Below are 23,592 nucleotides of genomic sequence, written 5' to 3'. Positions count from 1 at the left end.
AGAATTCACCACAAAGGTATACAGGAAAGCCACACACACAGACCAAGTCCTGAACTACGAAAGCAACCACCCCAACACACAAAAGAAGTTGCATCAAGACACTATTCAAAAGGGCCACAACACACTGCAGTACACCAGAACAATGTATACAATATATTCGCCACGCAATTTCATCAACAGATGCCTAAGGGCAAGACAACGGAACGAGGACATGCCGCAACCCAAAGGACTAGCCACACTACCATACATCAAGAGCATTTCTGAACTGACAGCCAGACTACCGCAACCACTAGGACTCATAACAGCACACAAACCAACAGCCACTCTCAGACAACAACTCACCAGGACAAAGGACCCGATACCCAGCATGAGCAAAACCAATGTAGTGTACAAAATCCCATGCAAGGACTGCACAAAAGGAAGACAGCTAATGATCTGCATCCATGAACACCAACTATCCACGAAACGACATGACCAGCTATCCTTAGTAGCCACATACTCAGATGACAAGGAACATGAGTTCGACTGGGACAACACTACTATTATAGGACAAGCCAAACAGAGAACAGCCAGGGAATTCCTAGAGGCATGGCAATCAATAAGCACATTGACCTGAACCCAATATACCGGCCACTGCCGCGGACAGCTGGAACTGACAACTGGAAGCGGCAGATACAAATGACTATAAATGCCAGAGGAAACATCACAGAAGCGCTTCACAAGAGGCTCCCAAGCACTGAGGATGTCACCGAGACAGGGGATGAAACATCTGCAACACAAATTCCCAGCTTGGCGAACAGAACCACAACAACAAGCACCCGAGCTACAAATCTTCTCACAAACTTTGAAGTAGATGTTATGTTGCAGTTATACAAATCTGTAGTTAGACCCCATTTAGAGTACTGTGAGCAGATCTAAGCACCACTCCTGCTGAAGAATGTTTTAGCCCTGGATGGAATTCAACATAGTTTTACAAGGATAGTACTTGGTTTGTAAGGATTAGATTATGAGGAGAGATTAGACAAATTAAGCCTTTATTCTCTAGAATATAGAAGGTTGAGAAATGATCAAATCAAGGTCTTCAGGATATTAACAGGGAAAGACAGGGTAAATGAAGATAAGTTATTTCCACTGGTTGCAAATTCTAGAACCAGAGGGCATAGAATTAGAATTAGGGCCTTGTTATTCAGGGGAGATATTAGAAAGCAGTTCTACATGCAAGGAGCAGTGGGGGTTTGGAACTCTCCTCTTCTATTGCTCGTCCGTGCTAATTCAATTGTTAAATTTAAATCTGAAACAGATACATTTTTTTTAAGCACTGTTATCAAAATATCTGAGCCCAAGTCAGGTGTATACAGTTAGGTCACAGATCAGCCTTGATCTTATTGAATGGTGGAGCAAGCTCAGAGGGCTGAATGGACTACTCTTGTTCCCTATGTTCCTATTTTGAAAGATTGGTCGGCTGTTCGGGGGAATGCGGGGGGGGTTTGGCCCACTGTGAGGCAGGAGGAAACAAATACATCAACGAAGTGCCCCACCTTTGAAAAGTGGGATTCTCCTTTTATGTAGAATCCACCAGCATTAAAATAGCAAGAAGCAAGTGTGGCAGGTTGGGGAGGCATTCTTCATCTCTGCTTAACCCTGTCCTGTGGGGGAATGGGATGGTAGTTAACATTGAGATATTAACTTCTGCCTAAACTTCTAACTTTGGATATAAACTTACATGATTTTGTGACTGTGATGATATTTAGCAGGTTCTTAATTCTAAATCTCCTGTATTTAACTTTCCATTTATGATTTGAACTTGAACTGACAACTTTCAAAACACTTGTTGCTGAGTCACCACTGTCCTACCTTTTCAAAATTTGAAATGCTTCTTTTATTGTCAATAATGCTTTTAGTATCATTGATGCAAGAAAATAAATCCAACTTTTTAAGCCTTCCTTTATACTTGTATTTCCTTGTGCCAAGCAGCGTCTTTTGAATTTAAATTGTTCCCAAGCCTCAATATCATCTCTGTGGTGTGAAGGTCACTACCACACAGAAAAAAACACACAAATACAGATCTGCATTCAGAAGAATAGCAACAAATGTACACTTGTAGGTGTGCATTGATATTTCAATGTGTTAGTCAACAGTTCCGATCATTTTGCATTCTAATAAATAGAACCATTACCAATATCTGAAGTTCCCTGTCAACAAAATAAATAAATGTTCAGCAGTAGATTTTGCTGAAGAGCTGAATAACAATCAATAAAACAACATACTTATTAAATATTAATGCTGTTGCTACATATTTTCAAGCTAAGATGTACTATGCAAAATGCCCCTTGCTTTTCTATTTTATCAAACTTGTAGGTGCTCATAACATTGTTAAAAGTGAGTTAGCATTATTACTGTTTCATAATGAAGAGTAAATGGGACCGTTGACTGTTACAGGATTATCACCTTCCCATTGTACACACTGCTCAATTTTCATTCCATTGAAATAGATAATTTTCCATGTAGTAAGGCTGAATATCTGTTTAATTTGATCTGATATCCATGAGGAGTGAGGGTAAATGATAGAAAGCAATACAGGTAATTCTGCTATAATGCACGTTTCGTCAGCACGAATTTGCTGTAATGCGATTCACGAATTGGGGACGCTGCTTCTAAAGTGCAAACTTTTAAAATGTGGGTTGGCTATAGTGCGATTACATTGCCAACACTTTAAGTGCTGTTTCTAAAGCATGATTTTTCTATAACACGGTTTTGCACAAGAAAGCAACCATCATATTATGGAAAAACTGACTGTAATTGGGAATTGGAATTGACATGTCCTGGAATTCACAGCATTGAGAAAATTTCAAACTTCCGTTGACATGTAACAATAAATAACAAAGTTATTTTCTTGTACTCATTAGCTCACTGAGGAAACAAAATAGCAAGTGAAATGAGGTTGAAAATATTTGCAAACATCCCAATGGCTGCCATTCACTCAATCCAACTGGTGGGGATTGTTAATTTTTCGTTTTGAGTCTCTTAAATGCACCAATGGTGGTTTTCATTTCTGCTTGGTAAATATTGATTGGTTTGTTCTTTCCCTAGAAGTTTAGTTGTCTTTTGTTATCTTAATAGTTATTAAATTTGCCCCATCACCTGACATGTGACACAGAAATTGCGCGTGATTTCAAAATGTGATGAACACAATGCGTACTATATGGAACTTATATACAAGATCAGTTTATCACCTTTGGCATAAGTGTTTAAAAGGGTTCATGTTTGTGACAGTGTCAGTATGAAAAAACTCAATGAAGACTGGTATCCCATTACCAAGTCACCCTTTATTGACATGTGCATCATACAATACACTGACCCAGCTAGCTTAGAGCTGGCTCCTAAAGTGAACAAAACACCTGACACTCCTCTTTATCTATCAGCCAGGCATCCCTGCAACAACTGTGGTGCCCATCCCATCCTCAGTGGTTTCTTTGATGCCTGGCAGAAATGGAGAATCCATGGGTCCTAACAGCCTTGTCAGATGGTCTGATGGGCTGGCTTTATCAGCATCCAATCCTAGCCACCAGACATAACATCTTGCCAACATCTTCATTTTGGAAATCCTTGAATGACGTGGGTGGAGTTCAGCCAGTATCTGGCAGCGATATTTGCTCAGGACAATCACTCTTGCTCCCCATAATAAAATTCAGTCCTTTATGGTGAACTGGTCTCGCCAGGTCCAGAAAGTTTTCAATTCTGGTCATGATGACCTTTTTAGTACCCCTATCACCACTAACTGTTTTAGGTTTGCCAGGACTGGACATTTTTTTATGTCCACAGTCTGATATTGTCAGCAGTGACTGGAAGAGGGTCTCGAAAGTTTAAATCCAGAACAGACACCACTGGCAGCATCATCAGTGATACACAGTGATACACAATGTATCCACATTTACCACTTGACCTCCTGGACGGTGTTCCAGCTTTTAACTGTACACTGTTAGAAGAGCGCACTTCTGAATTCAACCTGAAGATGTGGGTGGCAGAGTCCTGTCCTCTTTAAGTAGTCCTAGCAGGGGTTTGTGGCGCACTACATTTAAAGGTTTACATCCGTAAAGATATTGGTGGAAATTTCTCACATCAAAGATTACGACCAAATCTTCCTTCTCTATCTGGGCATATCTTCATTCAGCAGCAGCCAAAGTCTGGGAAGTATGTGCTATCGAGCATCACTCTGCACCACTGAGCCAACACTACCCCCACCAATACCGTACAGGGAGGCATTGTGTGTCAGCACCATATCTTGCTTGGGATTGTAGTATGCCAACACCTTAGATGATGATAGCTGCTTCTTCACTTCCCTAAAGACTACATCTTGGCTACGAGACCATTTCCAAGGCTGACCCTTTACCAATGGTAAATGTAAAGGTGCTAGGATGGAGACCAGGTCACGTAAGAATTTTCCATAACAATTCACCAACCTGAGGAAAGACCTCAGCTCCGGTACAGATGTAGGAGCTATGGCACCTTTGATCACACTCATTTTATCTTCAACTGGGTGAAACCCTGTCTCATCAACTCTGTAGCCCAAGTAAGTCACTTGGGATATATGAAACACAGATTTTTCCCTCCTAAGGCATAATCCTGCCTTGCAGAAACATTTAAACACCATGTTGAAGTTCTTTCAATGCTCTTTATTGGTTTTCCGTGTTATTAGACAATAGACAATAGGTGCAGGAGTAGGCCATTCTGCCCTTCGAGCCTGCACCACCATTCAATATGATCATGGCTGATCATCCTTAATCAGTATCCTGTTCCTGCCTTTCTCCATAACCCTTGATTCCACTATCCTTGAGAGCTCTATCCAACTCTTTCTGGTTCAGCACTCATCCATCAGCAGAAACATGTTTCCTGCCTCCAGAGTGTCCAATCCTTTAATAATCTTATGTATCTCAATCAGATCCCCTCTCAGTCTTCTAAACTCAAGGGTATACAAGCCAGTCGCTCAGTCTTTCAGCATAAGGTAGTCCTGCCATTCCAGGAATTGACCTCGTGAACCTACGCTGCACTCCCTCAATAGCCAGAATGTCTTTCCTCAAATTTGGAGACCAGAACTACACACAATACTCCAGGTGTGGTCTCACCAGGGCCCTGTACAGCTGCAGAAGCACCTCTTTGCTTCTATACTCAATTCCTCTTGTTATGAAGGCCAGCATGCTATTAGCCTTCTGCACAATTTGCTAATGTTATTACTAATACCATCTTCTATATCATTAATATATATTGTAAAAAGCTGCGCTCCCAGCACTGATCCCTGCGGTACCCCACTGTCACTGCCTGCCATTCCAAAATGGAGCCGTTTATCACAACTCTTTGTTTCCTGTCAGCCAACCAACTTTCAATTCAAGTTAGTACTTTGCCCCCAATACCATGCGCCCTAATTTTGCTCACTAACCTCCTATGTGGGACTTTATCAAAAGCTTTCTTAAAGTCCATGTACACTACATCTACTGGATCTCCCTCGTCCATCTTCAGAGTTACATCCTCAAACAATTCCAGATTAGTCAAGCATAATTTCCCCTTCATAAATCCATTAGCACATCGTATAGGTAATGACGATCTGGGGTAGACCTTGTAAAATGCTCTCCATCATCCAGTTGAAAATAGCACAGTTGATGATACCCCAAAATATAGTCTTATATATTGATACAAACACTTATGGGTAATAATTGTAGCATACTTATGGGAATCTCATCTAATTGCAATTGCAGGTATGCAGAGCTCAAATGCAGTTTTGTGAAGGACAGCATCCACGCCAATTTTCGCGTAAGTCCTCTATGCGAGAGATTGGCTATTTGTCCAGCTGCGAAAATTTGTTTGAAATCCTTACAAAGGAGAACTGACCCATCCGCCTTCACAATCAGTATGACTGGTGCTGCCAATTCTGCAAACTGTACCGATTTCATGATTCCTTCATTTTCCATCCTCCTGAATTCTGGCTTTATTTTTGCATTTAAGGCAAATGGCACTAGGTGGGCCTTGAAGAATTGATGAATTGCTTCTTCGTCCCTTTGATCATCTCTAGACCTTTCTGGAAATCTTCCGAGTATTAAACTTCATTCGGGCAACCACTTTCTACCCGAAAAATGTTGAGCCAATCAAGTTGAATCTTTCTCAACAAATTTTACTCCATCAAGCTTGGGCCCGAGACTACTTCACCTTTTAGTATGATCATGGCTAATCTCATCTCGATTTCAAGTCCACTTTCCTGCCTGCTCCCCCTAATCCTTTAAGCCTTTAGTAGCTAAAAATCAGTCTGTCTCCTCCTTAAACTTTGTTCAGTGTCCCAGTGTCCAACCCACTCTGGGGAGTGAATTCCACAGATTCACGACCCTCTGAGAGAAATTATTTCTCTTTATAGAGTCATAGAGATGTAAAAAAAAGACCCTTCAGTCCAACTTGTCCGTGCCAACCCAAAGAGAGACAGAGAGAGACAGAATCTCTCATGGCCTCATTTATGTCCGAGAGAAAGCACCATCTAAATAACATCTTTATTAATGGCGGAGAAGACATTTCTGACTGAAGAAATGACAGAAGGCACTGAAAATTCAAGAAGACACATAACCTGCCTGTAATTTTGAGATACTAAATTCTATTATTTTGTTTTATAGTGAGACTTGTATTTATTGGAACAGCACACCATTAGAATCTTGTTGTCATTGCAGAAATCATCATACAAATCCTACAGCGTGGAAACAGGCTGTTTGACCCAACTAGTCCACACCGACCCTCCGAAGAGTATCCCACCCAAACCCATTCCCCTACCCTATTAGCCTACATTTCTCCTTACTAATGCACTTAACTTACAAATCCCTAGACACGACGGGACAATGTAGCATGGCTGATCTACCTTAACCTGTATATTCCTGAACATTACAGGACAATCTCCCATGGCCAATCCACCCAAACCAGCACATCTTTGGACTGTGGGAGGAAACCAGACTACATGGAGGAAATCCATGCAGACATGGGGAGAACATGCACATCCCACAATTACATTCATCCAAAGTTGGAATCGAACCCGGTTCAGCGCTAACCACTGGCCGACTGTGCCGCCCTTTGGGAATAGTTAGTAGTTTGAAGGGATTTATTTTATTTTGGTAATAGTTTAGTTAATTTGTTCAGTGTTGGAGTTAGATAAATTAACTGTTGCTGGTTGATTTTGAAGTGCATGTCAGGGATTTATTTTGTTTAACCGCTAGAAGATGCAGAAAAGCAGGTTACACCACTTTTCTCACTCCATTCACAGATTATAGGACAAGGTGCTCCTCTTTGATTTCAGTTTTAGTTCCGGAGGGGTCAACCTTCACTTAATAACAATCCCCTGCTCCCACCCCAATACCTTTCAATCTCTTCGGAGCTCCATCCAACTCTGATCCAAAAGTGTTGCGTGTTCTGGCCCCACACTGCTTTCTGTGACAGAGAATCCCAGAGGTGAAGGTATTCCTCCTCATCTCAGTCCTACCCTGTCTCCTTTACACCATGGCCCCCTGGTTCTGGGATCATTAGGTATACCCTTCCTATATTTCCCAGCTCCTCCCTGCTACCCCAGTCTTGGTCCTGTTAAACTTTTCTAGCTTTCTGTCAGATTCCCTTCCATATCCTTTTAAAAACTCCAGTGAATATAGTCTGAACGGATCTGGTTTCTCTCCCTATGTCAGTCATAGAGCTGTACAGCACACCAACAGTCCCTTTGGTGCCGACCAGATATCCTGAATTAATCTAGTCCCATTTGCCAGCAGAGAGATTAAGGGTAGAGAGATTAAAAGATCACACAATTGGTGTGATTGGAGTGTTGGATAATACGTCTCTGCAGGTGATCAGGAGTGTTCGACTGTGTGTAAAGTGTTTATAAAGTCAATGTCAGTGCTTTGCTGTCATAGCAACCAGGCAGAGCATTAGGAATATACAAAAGGATCTGCCACCACTTAGCCTAAAACAATGATCACTTGCTGGAGAGTGTTCCACAAGAGAAAACATCTGCTTTACATCAATTTTATCAATCTCTTTTAAGCACTTCAATTAGATCTCTTATTCTTCTAAACTCTAGTGACTATAAGCATTAACTGGTCAGTTGCTGGAACTAATCTGGTGAACCTCCTCCCACTGACTCCAATGCAATTGCATCCTTCTTCAAATAAAGGGACCAAAACGAGAAGCAGTATTCCAGGTGATGATCTTAATAATGTTTTGTACAGTTGCGGCAGCCCTCCTCTACTTTAATACTCCACTCTTTGAGCAATAATTGCCAAAGTTCAATGTACTCTTTTTATTGCCTGTTGTACATGTATATTAACTTCCTATATTCATGCAAGAAGATCCCTCTGACCAAAGCATTTGATGTTTCTCTCTATTTAAACAATGAATTGCCTTTTTATTCTTCCAACCAAAATGGATAACCTCACACTTATCTGCATTAAACTTCATCTGTTGCCTTTTGGCCTATTCACCTAACCAGATCATATCCATTTGTAAATTTTGTATTTCCATACTCAATGCAAGTTAAATAGCAGAGGTAAATTAAGAGGGAAATCAGGAGGGCAAAAAGGAGACATGAGATAGCTTTGGCAAATAGAATTAAGGAGAATCCAAAGAGTTTGTACAAATACATTAAGGACAAAAGGGTAACGAGGGAGAAAATTGGGCCCCTCAAATATCAGCAAGGCGGCCTTTGTGTGGAGCTGCAGAAAGTGGGGGAGATACTAAATGAGCATTTTGTGTCAGCATTTACTGTGGAAAAGGATCTGGAAGATATAGACTGTAGGGAACTAAATGGTGACATCTTGCAAAATGTCCATATTACAGAGGAGGAAGTGCTGAATTCTTGAAACGCATAAAGGTGGATAAATCCCCAGGACCTGATCAGGTGTACCCTAAAACTCTGTGGGAAGCTGGAGAAGTGATTGCTGGGCCTCTTGCTGAGATATTTGTATCATCGATAGTCACAGGTGTGGTGCTGGAAGACTGGAAGTTGGCTAACATGGTGCCCCTGTTTAAGAAGGGTGGTAAAGACAAGCCAGGGAACTATAGACCGGTGAGCCTGATGTCAGTGGTGGGCAAGTTGTTGGAGGGAATTCTGAGGGACAGGATGTGCATGTAGTTGGAAAGGCAAAGATTGATTAGGGATAGTCAACATGGTTTTGTGCGTGGGAAATCATGTCTCACAAACTTGATTGAGATTTTTGAGGAAGTAACAAAGAGGATTGATGAGGGCAGAGTGGTAGGTGTGATCTATATGGATTTCAATAAGGCATTCGACAAGGTTCCCCATGGGAGGCTGTTTAGCAAGGTTAGATCTCTTGGAATGGAGGGAAAACTAACCATTTGGATACAGAACTGGCTCAAAGGTAGAAGACAGCGGGTGGTGGAGGGTTATTTTTCAGACGGGAGGCCTGTGACCAGTGGAGTGCCACAAGGATCGGTGCTGGGTCCTCTACTTTTTGTCATTTACATAAATGATTTGGATACGAGCATAAGAAGTACAGTTAGTAAGTTTGCAGATGACACCAAAATTGGAGGTGTAGTGGACAGCGAAGAGGGTTACCTCAGATTACAACAGGATCTTGACCAGATGGGCCAATGGGCTGAGAAATGGTAGATGGAGTTTAATTCAGATAAATGCAAGGTGCTGTATTTTGGGAAAGCAAATCTTAGCAGGACTTATACACTTAATGGTAAAGTCATATGGTGTGTTGCTATACAAAGAGACCTTGGAGTGCAGATTCATAGCTCCTTGTAAGTGGAGTTGCAGGTAGATAGGATAGTGAAGAAGGCATTTGGTATGCTTTCCTTTATTGGTCAGAGTATTGAGTACAGGTGTTGGGAGATCATGTTGCAGCTGTAAGGACATTGGTTAGGCCACTGTTGGAATATTGCATGCAATTCTGGTCTCCTTCCTATCGGAAAGATGTTGTGAAACTTGAAAGGGTTCAGAAAAGATTTCTAAGAATGTTACCAGGGTTGGAGGATTTGAGCTATAGGGAGAGGCTGAACAGGCTGGGGCTGTTTTCCCTGGAGTGTCGGAGGCTGAGGGGTGACCTTAAGAGGTTAACAAAATTATGAAGGGCATGGATAGGATAAATAGGCAAAGTCTTTTCCCTGGGGTTGGGGAGTCCAGAATTAGAGGGCATAGGTTTAGGGTGAGAGGGGAAAGATATAAAAGAGATCCAAGGGGCAACTTTTTCACACAGAGGGTGGTACGTGTATGGAATGGGCTGCCAGAGGAAGTGGTTGAGGCTGATACAATTTCAACATTTAAAAAGCATTTGGATGGGTACATGAATAGAAAGGGTTTGGAGGGATATGGGCCAGGTGCTGGCAGGTGGGACTAGATTGGGTTGGGATATCTGGTCCATATGGACGGGTTGGACCGAAGGGTCTGTTTCCATGCTGTAGATCTCTATGACTCTATGACTCTAAATTAGAGAATAATTTTGAAGCTGTCAAATTTTCTTCAGTGGACTACAAATAAAATGAGAAAAGTTTGAATTAATTGTATTGAGCTTAATGTAAGTGCACTTAAAATGGTCAAAAAATAGAAAAAGATTATAAATCCTATAAAAAATGTTATCAAAGGAAATGTCAACCTTTTCCTCCTGACAGGGACTTGTACTCAACAAGACAGCAGATTGGAAAATTGATGCTATTGTATTGTAGCCATATGTCTATTACTTTTTACTGGGAATCGGAATTGGTGAAGTGACCTTACGGTGTCAGCTTCAAAAAGAAGAGAACATTTTTATCTGTAGATATAAAGAGAGCATGATAAATCAAAAACAGACATGAACAGTGATCCAATGTATTGTTGAGAATAGAGTTCTCACAGGCAAGTACATTAAGTTAAAAAATACAGCAAGCAATTGAATGGTACTGAAGGTTATCGCAATATCTTTTGCTTCTTGAAACCTGGATTCAACTCAAACTGCTATGCTGAAAGCCTCCTTACTGTATGTTAAAGATCTTGGTGAAATGAGTTCAGATGTGTGTCTGTCTTTCTCGATTACAGATAGAATAGTGCTCTTGTTAGGGTGACATTAGATCAAAATTGTAATTCTTGGTAACAATGCACTATGGCAGATCTATAAATCCAAGTTTTGACACTGCAGAACCTCAATCCCATCCGCCATCACCCACAGCTGCAAGAGAATATGAGGCAGGGTTAAAATTAAAATGGAAAGAATGAAGCCAGCAGCATTTTTATGGGAGCTTATTGAAGCTCTCTGATTGTCCTGGTATGTAGAGTTAGAGAGTGCAAATGAGGAATAAAAACTCAGCACTTCTGACAGCATCTGTAGAAAGAGAATTAACGTGTCTTGTCTGATATGACATGATATGGAAGAGTTAGCAGAGAGATGCAGCTATATCATAGGCTGCTGAAGCATTTTGAGTCTGAGGTTGCAGATAACACCACATTCATAGAGAAAACAATTGCAAATGTCGTCAAAAGATACAGTGGGCTAACCTATATCATTTTGTGGCTAAGTATGAATTGCTTTGAAGCCTTTCATCGTGAGGCCGAGTGAGATTCCTTGTCCTAACTTATCAAAGTTTCCACATTAAATACCATGCCCCAGTGGCGTCATTCATGTTTAGCTCCACCCCATCCTACCACACACCATTCATAGAACAACTCATCACTCAGTGGATAGTTCTCAAAAGAACGGCCATCTTTGAAAGCCGATGTGCACATTGACAAGCGTTGGCAATCTGGTACTACCATCAAGATGACAGCAGCTGCAAAGCCATGCTACCCTTAGCACATAGTTGGTATGACCAACACTATCCCGCACATCCAGGCCTACATGCATACATATCGCTGTTTGATCATCTGCCACACAGGTCATGCCTTGCTCCATGAAGGAACAGGTAGCATACAGCTTCAGCCTGGCAGCCTTCAGGTCCTTTTCAGCATCTGGCACAGTGTCCCAGGACATATAGAGCTTGCATTGTCTCAGGCTCTCACTCATCCCTAGGATATACAGTTGGGGCCAGAAAACTATGGCATTTATAGATAGAAATTCCACATTACAATGTTATTCCACATTGGCTGGTACTGGGCTTCTGGGTGTGTATGTTTCTTATCTATCCCAATGGATCCTCTTGGTGCAGCAACACTGAGATAATCACTGTTTCCGTACCTGAATTTACTGTGGACAGTATGAATATGTATGGATAATATTAAAGACAAGGCAGCTCCTCATTAATGTGTTTCAGTCAGCAATCACAGCACATATGAATAACATTTCTTCCAACAGTATCCTCACCACGTTGAGACATGAAGACCTTGGACAAGGTGACCTGTGGGATGCCTCGACATGGATCTTGCACATCATTCCAGATCTGAAAAGGAGTTACACTGAACTCAAAATGTTAACTCAGTTTCTCTCTGCACAGATATGGTCAGAGTTGCTGAATTTCAGATTTTTATTTCAGATTTTCATCATGCACAATATTTTACTTTTACTTGCATAACATCGATCTGATTCAGATGTAAGGTGCTCAAGTCGTGTGACAGACATATAGTTGGAGATTATACATGTAATAGCAAGAATGAGAAATCCGACCACAACGTTCCACAACTCCCCCACCCCTGCTGCTTCGCCCACCCCCACCACCCTCCAAAATGATGCAGGAAAGGCAACATTGCATAGACGTTAATGGTGTGGACAGTTTAAAGTCCAGGCTGTGAAATGAGCAGCTCCTGGACCATGTACGTACAACATTTGCAACTAAGATGAATCTTTATAGCTCCCCTGATATTATTTGTGTTTATAGCTACTAGTATGATTCATTTATAACGTTGAACCCTATGATCTTCCCTACATTCCTACCAACTCTTTTATTTAATTGTTTGTCTCCCCACTTTAACCTCTGATCCTGTGACAAACATTGTTATGCACTATACTCTCTATCGAAGCCACAGTGGTGTGACTGTTGGTGACTCCACCCACTCCTGCAGTACCCATTGTTCTCCCATGATCCTATCATCTCACATTCTTATACGTTGTGTTGGTTACCTTCAAACATATTCATCCCTCTGCAATCCATCTTCCTACCTCCAATCCCACAATTCACCTCCCTAGTCTTCCCAGAACAACACTGGCCCCAATACCCCACCTTGACTTTCAGTAAACAGATCCCCTGGACTGACAGTGGGCCACCCCATTGAACAACTTGGAGAGATGGCCTCAATTGCTGAGTGACCAGACACCTGATCTCTGTACAATTCTCTGAATGACTTCTCACTTATGATTAGGCTGGTTGCATTGGAGCTACAGGATTGACACTGGCCCACTCCCCATGCTGGAATGATATTAAACCCCTGTCTCTGAGTAATCCATGTAAATGAATGTAAATCCCTGGACTGATATTGAACAATGTTATTGGCTTACTTTGTCGGGACCCCCTAGGTGAAGACCGCCCCCCCCCTTAACTTGACTAATGACTGCATCCCCTTCAACATTTAGACAGGACCACTTTGTTGAGGCCCATTCTGCAGGGGTAACATTGATATACCACAGTGCCAAACAGCCACGTGACCATCCCCTTGACCTTACTTACAAACATGTTAAGCTATGTGGCTTGGTATCTGTGCTAAAAGGCAAGGTAAGACAGCTATAGTCTGAGCCTGTAAGTTCTGAATGAGGAGGCAATGCACAAAAAGGCAAGGTCAGGCAAGGCATAGCTGCAATGAATTTCCAAGTTGGTGCAAAATGAGGAAGCATTAAGAGTCCTGAAGTGGTCCCTGCTCCAATCCATCAAATAGATGCCAATCTCTTATCACAAAGTTCCACAGTGGCAGTATTATGATGCAAGGTACCAGTGAGCTCCAAAGTGTATTACTGAATTGGATAAATATATTCTAACTGGATCAGAGATGAGCCACGACGTATGGTGAAGCTGCTGTGTGTCTGATTGCAACCTCCATACATGAAGGATGCAGGCAGTCACTGCCCATGCAGCATCCACCCAAGGATGTTGTGGATTACTGTCCAAAATGGAGGCCTGAAGGAGTGATCAGTGAGCTAAAGCCAACATGCTCTAACTTTCATGTTTCGAACTGCCACAGTCTAGTTTTTCTCCACCATTTGAAGAATAGCTAACTGCATAAAACTTAGGTGACAACATAATAATCCAATTTAAAAGTGTGAAATAGTCCCCAGGCTGCTCACTAGTGAGACCATTGACTCATGTTCAAGGTGCAAATTGGATTTTTTTCTTGATATTAAGAATTTAATTTTGCCAGTCTGGCCTTATCTTCCCAAATTGACTCACCGTTGTAATTTTTGTTCAAGGTCTGGTAAAACTTAATACATCAGACAATTTCAAGTACCTTGTTTCAAACATAATCTCAGGTATTGATATTGTGGAGTGCTTACAGATGTTGGGGTTTAAAAACATAAGTTGTTGAAAGTGGACCTGAGACCTATGATGCATCAATTGAGTGGAAGGCTGACAACATGGCATCTTTGTACTGCCCATTCATTATATGATTTATTCATGCAGCCAGTAAAGCTGAGGTTGGGCATTGGCTGCAAACATGAGCAGAGGGTTGGAAACAAAGGAGATTTTGGCTAGAACAGATTTTGGATGCAATTGTACAAAACAATTTGAATAGGAAAGAATGGAGGATGGTTGATGATAGGAGAGAACAGATATTGAGCCTTTTGCATGCTACACTGGAGGTATAGCTGGAGAAGGTGGAAAGAAAGAGACATCTTGTATCCACAGGGAGACTGGTGATTCTTATGAAAAGGCAATGAAAACAGATAACTCTGGAGGTCAGTACTATTATTATGAATCCTGGAACCTGGATGCACTGTAGTGGAAAGACATTTAATGTGATGAAAATTAATTAATGCACATTTAACTGCCATAGTCTCAACTGCACCACTTACATCAACCACTGCTCAGATCACCATATCCTCATCACTTAGTTTTGTGTTCAGCTTGTTTATTTCTGAAGAGAAAAATGTTAAGACTGGGAAAAATATCAAGATTGGAAACTAGAACATTTTCAACTGTAGGCATCCAGCATAAGTTGCAAGGCTGTCAATAAATGTATAGTGTAGACTGAAAACAAAGAAAAATTCATTACATTTTGCCCCAGTTTAAGAAAAATGTTTCTTACAATCAGTATGACATTTCCATTACACACATTAAATACCCTACAGCGTCCCTGAGAGAAACTAAGTTTGTGCACTAAGATCACACTCATGGGAGTTGTGATTTCCTACACTCTTTTGACATGGAACCTAGCAACCTATAAAATAAATCTTCCATCCCATCAGTATGCACCTAGGCTTCATAGGTGTAATGATAATTTGTTAATCTAAATGGCACCTAATCTCCAAGGTCATTTTTACTCTTGCATTATGAATGCTTCTAAATTACAAATGTAATGAAAAATAGCTGTGATCAGTTGATTTAAATGAAAAATTTCCCACTCTAGCAGTAAGCATGATTGTTATTTCCTGAAATAGTCACAGATCCACCCTAAATGATTGTGCTCCATTGATAAGGCAATGTATATCAGTTTATAATACATAGAAGTTATTGATGGATTTGTTCATTTGCTCATTTTCTTTTTCTCCCATGCCCATATCTGAAGTATGTTTTTTCCCCTACTTATTGCAGTCATTCATTTGATGTTGGACTTTGGTTTAATATGTTTAGTTACTGAATGTGGCATCAACCCAATCCAATCCTGATTCCAATGTGGCTAGTATCTCCAAGTATATTCCCAGGGGTGGGAGCACTGGTTGATCATACTCAATACAAATGATTATTACTAGGCAAATTAAATGCTTCAGCTTCTCAACTGCCGGTTATCCTGAACAGTCACTAATTTGTGCCAAATTAAAGTTGATTGACCAATATTAATTCTGGCTGCTGGAACATTGGACCTGGAAGAAAAATGACAAATACTTTTTTTCTCTCTTTTCAAATTAGTGTTAATTTTTGAATAAAAGGTCTATGACAATTGAAGTTTCACACCTTTAGAAATACATTACCTATTCTATCATTTACACAGATCGAATACACTCAAATCTTCTTAATATAGTGTCTCATTGTGTTGATTTACTGTTGTTCTGAAACTGCACCATCACAATGTTCTTTCCACAAAATCACATTGGGTTGTTTGAGGCATGCAATTGCTATCTTAACATTATTGCTAGCAAATATTTTACTTATGCTATTAATGGTTGCACACTCCATATCTTTGCATGTAAATTGCATTTACAGCAATGAGAAATTCATTTCAATTGGGTGGCTTGAGGAAACTTCAGATGTGCATTGTTGCTCACCTGCTGCTTCATCTGTTCAAGAATCTGGTTAAAATACAGTGACATTTGAAATAATTATCATGTTTCACACTTCTACACTGATCTGGAAGAAGGTGAGGCCCACAGTTTTGAAGTGTCAGCAGTAAAGTTCATATTTGTTAAGTGATATTGCAGAACTGCTTCCTATGATTCAGGCCCAAGTGGCTTTAGACAGCAAGCTTGAATATATATTGATTACTAATCAGGAGTCAGGACATCTGTCAGTGATGTAACTGATGTAATTGTTAAATGAGTAAAGTACTCATTTATACATTAGATTGCCTACTGTATGGAACAGGCTCTTCTGCCCAACAAGTCCACACTGACCCGCCGAAGAGTAACCCACCCAGACCCATTCCCTACCCTATATTGACCCTTGCCTAATGTACCTAAAACTATGGGCAATTTATCATGACCAATTCACCAGGCCTGCACATCTTTGGATTATAGGAGGAAACTGGAGCAGCCAGAGGAAACCCATGCAGACACAGGGAGAATGTGCAAACTCCACACATTCGCCTGAGGCAGGAATCAAACCCTGATCTCTGGCGCTGTGAGGCAGCAGTGCTAACCATTGAGCCACTGTGTCTCCCTCATGATGCAGATTGTAGCAGTGTGTCATGTGAATAGAGTGGAATCGTACTACCATGGCTATATTTGCATTATTCGTATAGTATAGCAAAAAAGAACAACCAACTACATCAACACTACAAGGGGCAAGAACTCCCTATTCCTCAAAATAAGAACTGACCATCGTGTAGACTCCATTTCATGGTCAACACCATTCTAAAACAGTGATATTTTGTGATTTTTGAGAAGATTTGTAGCTCAGGTTAAGGTTCAGGTTGTATGTTTGTTTGCTGAGCTAGAAGGCTTGTTTTCTGACATTTCATCACCATGCTAGGTAACATCATCAGTAAGCCTCCAGTAAAGTGCTGGTGTCCCACTTTCTATTTATGATTCTTGGTCTGTTAAGGTGGGTGACACTATTTCCAGTTCTTTTTCTCAGAGGTTGGTAAATAAGGTCTAAATCAATGTGTTTATTGATAGAGTTCCGGTTTGAATACCAGGTCTCTAGGAATGTTTGTCTATATCTCTGTTTAGCCTGTCCTAGGATGGATGTGTAGTCCCAGTCGAAGTGGTGTCCTTCATTGTCTGTATGTAAGGATACTAGTGATAGTGGGGCATTCAAACCAGAACTCCATCAGTAAACATATCGATTTGGGCCTGAGAAAAAGAATCGGAAATTATATCACCCACCTTAATAGACTAAGAAACATCAATTGAAAGTGGGACATAACACCAGTGCTTCTCTGTAGGCTCACTGATAATGTTACCCAGCATGGTGACAAAACGTCTGAAAACAAACCTTCCAGTTCAGCGAGCAAACTTCTTCAGTAATATTTTATACAATTGTTGAACAACATTACATAAATGGCAAGCAATTAATATAATCTGTCAGAACTGAAGAAGACTCTCTGGACTCCAAACGTAAACTTTGCTTTGTCTCCAGACCTGTTACATTTCTCCAGCAATTTCTATTTTTGTTACATCTGAACATTCTGCAGTACAAAGCACAATCCAACCAATATCATTTAGACAGCTTGCTTGTTAGTTGTTGCATACTATTTGTAAGCAGTTTGAATTGGTGCAAGTGCTGGGTGTTCTGGGTGACTTGCTCCCAGGTGGTGAAGTCTGCAGTGAGTAATGTTGCACATGGTGAAGCTGGTGCCTGTGATTGCAAAGGTGCTTGTGCAACACCTACTCTGTGTCATGGATTTCATTGAGGCTGTATCTCTTGGGCTGCAGAAGTAGCAAGTAAAAATACAAGCCTCCTACAGACCAGGGAGGAGGTGGTAATGGAGAACTTTCAGCAAGAGGCTTTATCCACCTGTGGTCTTGTACAGCATTTTTCTTACCTTCACCTAAACCAGAAATGCTGCATGCATTGTCTGATTTGGAAAGGAGGCGCTCACAGAACACGGCCACTTCTTGTAACCAGGTCTATAGTGAGGTGACAGTTAAACTTTTTAAAAATTCTTCTTGTTGGGATCTTTCTTGGCTGGTAGAGGTGACATATTTCTTTGTTTGATATTCAATGTTGCATCAGAAAAATGAAGCTATCCTGCTTGTCAGATGCTCCGGTTCCATATCTTGCACTAAGTGAACACTTGAAAACATTGATAGGCAGCATGGTGGCTTAGTGGTTAGCACTGATGCTTCACAGCGGCAGGGACCCGGGCTTCAATCCCTGCCTCGGGCAACTGTGTGTAGAGTTTGCACATTCTCTCTGTGTCTGCATGGGATTCCACCAGGTGCTCCGGTTTCCTCCCACAGTCCAAAAATGTGCAGGTTAGGTGAATTGGCCATGCTAAATTGCCCGTAGTGTTAGGTACAAGGCTAAATGTAGGGGAATGGGTCTGGGTGGGTTGCTCTTCGGAGGGTTGGTGTGGACTTGTTGGGCCGTAGGGCCTGTCCCCACACTGTCCCCAATCTAATCTTAAATAAAAACTGTCTGAATACTTTTAGGGCTAAATAAATGTTTTCTTCTCCAATAATTGAAGGAAAACCAAGTGATCTCTTTGAAATGATGTCAACAGTTTACTGTGTAGGCTATGGTAGACCTACTGACCACAGCAAGTCAAAGTACTTTGGAAAAATATCTAAGGAACGTTTTTAAGGAAATATGAAATTGGATTTATTTCCCTTAATTGTTGTATTTGGAAGAGATTATTTGAGCTGATGGTTGATTGTCACGCAACTCTTTCTGGAATTTGTTTCTTTTCACAAACATAAAGAGTCTTAAGAAATTAAAGGTCCAAAGCTGTGGTAAGGCTGCCAGTATCTCTGTCTCTTGGATTAACAACATGTGATTTGAAAGTTTCACATCTCACTATTGTGACTACCCTTTGACCATAAGAGGCTGAACTGTGACCATTTCCCAACAATTTGGAACTAGTTTGATTTCCATCCAAACTGAAGATGCATTAGAAGATCTTTATTGGTCTCTGGCTATCATCAATTTGATTTCATCAATGAGAAACTCAGCAGACTGTGAGGATTAATCAAAATCCATCTTGCAGCTGCCAACCCCCCCTCCCCCTGCCAACTGTGTCAGATCATCTTGCTACAGCTGCCACATGGATAGTGTAAGGCTGATAATGTTCAGCACAGAGTACTGCAGATAGCCATCCAGAACAACTTTGAGATGTTCTGACTTAAAAGGTCCAATTACAGACTGTACCACTGCAGTTTGGGCTGTCTGGGTGATATGAAAATTATTGTTGGAACTCAGCCAAGCATTTGTAATGAGACCATCTGTATCAACAATGCAACTTGAGTGGGTGGCCAGACAACTTACTTTTATTTTCAGAATGGTCTTCTTTATGAATGTTTGACCGAGCGTCAAAAATGCCCAGTGGAATCCGTCCTATAACTTTGTATTCCTCACTTTGTTCAATCATCCCATGATCTTTGTATGTTATGACCGCACACAAACAAAATTTTTCACTGTACTTTTACACTGTACTACAATAATAAATCAAATCAAGTCAATTGTGAAATTGGGTCCCATCTGCCATTATTAAAGTCCTTTCAAGTCTCAGCAAGACTCCACAAACATCTGCAGCATTAGAGCTCAAAATTGGATCTTTACAGATAATGGCAAATTGGGAATATTGCTAACAAAGTGAGCTGCACCAAACTGCAGGAAGGTGAACAGGCATGCACAGCAGATGGATAATATTGGAAATTAAATTCAATAACAAAGTACGAGGTGGTTTATTTCAGCTAAGGATGGAGGTGCATAGAAATCTCAGAATAATTGGGAATAATTGGGAATAAAGGTGCATCAGTTGCTAAGCATAACAATATAAATTTATGAGACCACAAAGAATCTTTATGTAATCCCTCATTTTGCAGCTTGAATAGAATGAATCTACTCATCTGTGGAGTCCATTCTCTCAGAGGATTTGGTTATATGACCCTAGGGGCACTTGTGGCTGCACAGGCCAGACATGCCATGGGTTTTATTGCTAGGGGCAAGCTGATCTTGATCCATGTGAATTTCCAAGGCTTGGAGGGAAAGGCAGGCAAGGTTGAGGTTAAGGACCTAACCATCTCTGAAGTGTTCTGATTGAAGACTTCAGCAAAGCCAGTGTTTCCTGACTCTGCCCTACCTCCTCATGAGGAAGGGGCACTGGAGTGAACACCAGGTTCCCTGCACCCCCCATCATCATGCCTTCAGTCCTGAGGATGAACAGTAAGGGCGATGGAGTGCAGCTGTCTGCCCCTCTCCAGCAAACCCTAACTCTCCATGGCAACCATCATCCTATCCATGGAGGCAGCAAGATGGTCACATGACTCACTGCACTGCTGCAGCTTGTGGGCAATGACGGTCATTGCTTCCCAAATCCCTGTCTGCCGCTCCTGCTTACTCCCTGTGCATGTGGATGAACTCCCTATTGCTGATGCCACAGGGTCCTGCCCTACCTGGGGCTGAGTAGGTGCCAGGTATCTGTCAGTCCTCCAAGTGCCAGTGGCCTGAGGTACTTCTTCCTCAGCCAGCTGTGGAGGGAGTGCAGTGCGATGCTCACCAGCTAGTGCTCCAATATTTTCCAGGCCTAGCATTCTCTTCAAGGAGTCAGTATCTAGGTTGGGGAAAGAGTGCAAGAGGCAGCCTTGCTGATTCTCGGGGATTCAGAAAGTAGCATCTGCAGGCAGCTGGGATTGTTTCTGTTGACGGTTCCTGCAAGGCACAAGAGAGTGAAGGCCAGTGTTTGGAAGTGGTGTGAATGACACTGACAGCGGCATCACTATGAAATTTGCAGTGGAATGAAGATTAATCAGTTTGCAAGACATTGATGTCTCTGCTTCCTGTAGGAGTGGTCTCCATCTTTTCCTGCGAGGGTCAGGAGTCTCTCCTCATAGGCAGTGAGAAGACAAATGTCAGGTACTGGTACATGCTGGCTCGGCCCAGTTGTGGATTGTCTGTTCCTGTAATGAGGCAATAAGAGAAACTGAGGGAGGTGGAAGTGGATGACACCATTGTTAGTCCTGATACAGATGGCGAAAAAGTGATGAGACTTTGAGGGAGTGAGAAGGTAGAATAGATACCATGTAGGGTTAGTGGCATGGAAGTTTGAGGAATGTGAGTGTGGGGAGGGAAGATCTTGCAGGCAATAGTGAGAGTGGTAGAGTTTGAGCCTTGTTCGAAGATGCTGGCAGTTGCAGAGATAGTGAGAGGTGGTAGAGAGAGGAGTGTGGCGCTTATCCTGTTTCAGCAGAGAAGTCATTGACCATCTTACAGCTCTTGTTTGGAGGAGAGGCTGGATAGACTGAAACTTCTTTCCCTGGAGTGCAGGAGGCTGAGGGATGACCTTATAGAGGATTATAAAATCATGAGGGGCATAGATAAGGTGAATAGCCAAGGTCTTTTCTCCAGACTAGGAGGATATGTTAAGGTGAGAGGGGAAAAATTTAAAAAGTATCAGTGGGCAACTTTTTCACACAAAAGATGGTGCATGTATGAAATGAGCTGTTAAAGGAAGTGGTAGAGGTGGGTACAATTACAACATTTAAAAGACATTTGGACAGGTACATCGATAAGAAAGGTTCAGAGAGATATGGACTAAATGCAGGCAAATGGGACTAGTTCAATTTAGGAAACCTGGTCAGTATGGACGAATTGGCTGAAGAGTCTGTTTCTGTGCTGTATGACTCCATGACTCCATGATTGGTTACAGCACTGACCCAGATGGTGATCCCAAAGCAGACTGCCAGCGTCTGGTGGCTTGATCTCTTCTGCTTGTTCCCCAGAAGAGAACTGCCCTCCTTTGCACCATACCCTGAACAGGACTCCAGGATTCTGTTGGAGAACTATGGTGCTATATTCCCCTTCTTTGATATTTTGCAGAAACTTCCTTGAGTGAGCTTTGGAATGCCAGTGCCCATCTGGGAACCCAGTGGCCTTTTAAGATATCAAAGGAGCAAGGTATTCTGGCAGGTATCCGGTCAGTGAAGAGTTATTCCAGGGATGGAATGTGGTAAGTTGGAGGTAGAATCAGATGTAAAAGACATCATATAGATTAGTTAATCGGTGTATTTGGTAAAATATGGAGACAGAACTCATTAGACGCCTCCAAAAAACTCAACACAACTCAGCCTTAACCAAAATAATGTAAGATTCAGCTTTCCCATCCATTTTCAAATATTTTCAGGTCTAAATCTGAGCTTGGATCCTTAATTCCTTATATATCAGACAACTGTATTTCCTGTTTCTTCTCCCCTCAATCTTCAAATATATTTGAAGTTCTTCAAAGGTATCTTCAAATATATACCCATTCTTCAAATTCTTCAAATATATACCCAATGAAATTCTCTGTTTGCCAGTTCTCTCTCTCTCTATCAAGGGTGTCTTGAAAATTACTCCCCTCATTAATACTTTCATAAGTTTCTCAATTTCTTCCAAATCCTTCCCTCACATCCATTTCTAACCATTTCTTGATTCTTTGTGCATGCACTTTGACAACAGGTCAAAGCAGATCATGTTATATTTGACATATTTTATTTGTTTTCAAGATGAAGCAAAACCTATTTTAATTTTCTATTTCCAGAAAGAACTGTGTGTAAGGCTACTTCAAAAAAAGAGTAATGGAGTATTAAAACTGGTTTTATGTCGGATGACGTAGGTGTTACTAGTTGTGGTACCTAAGGTTCAGAAATGTTTTCCAGCAAGGGTCTATGAATAATGATCAACAGCAGGATTTTTGGCTGTTTCTCATATTCTCTTTCAAATGAATTTTTCCTGAAATAACAAAGGGTTGATATGGCTAATTGTTGTGCCCAGCTGTTGGCCATATCTGACATCAAACAACTGAGCATAGGCTGAGAACTGAACAGTATCCGTCCAGGTTCAAATGATGCAGTATTAAATCCAGGTGCTGCTTTTTACCTATTGAGTCAGTCAGGACTTGACATTCCAGGCTGTTAGGCGACATTTTGGATATGACATTAGATTAGATTAGATTAGATTAGATTAGATTAGATTAGATTAGATTAGATTAGATTAGATTAGATTAGATTAGATTAGATTAGATTAGATTAGATTAGATTAGATTAGATTAGATTAGATTAGATTAGATTAGATTAGATTAGATTAGATTAGATTAGATTAGATTAGATTAGATTAGATTAGATTAGATTAGATTAGATTAGATTAGATTAGATT

The sequence above is a fragment of the Chiloscyllium plagiosum genome, chromosome 20 (assembly GCF_004010195.1).
Source record: "Chiloscyllium plagiosum isolate BGI_BamShark_2017 chromosome 20, ASM401019v2, whole genome shotgun sequence".
In the NCBI taxonomy this organism is placed as follows: Eukaryota; Metazoa; Chordata; class Chondrichthyes; order Orectolobiformes; family Hemiscylliidae; genus Chiloscyllium; species Chiloscyllium plagiosum.
Note: the sequence above shows the minus strand (reverse complement) of the source record.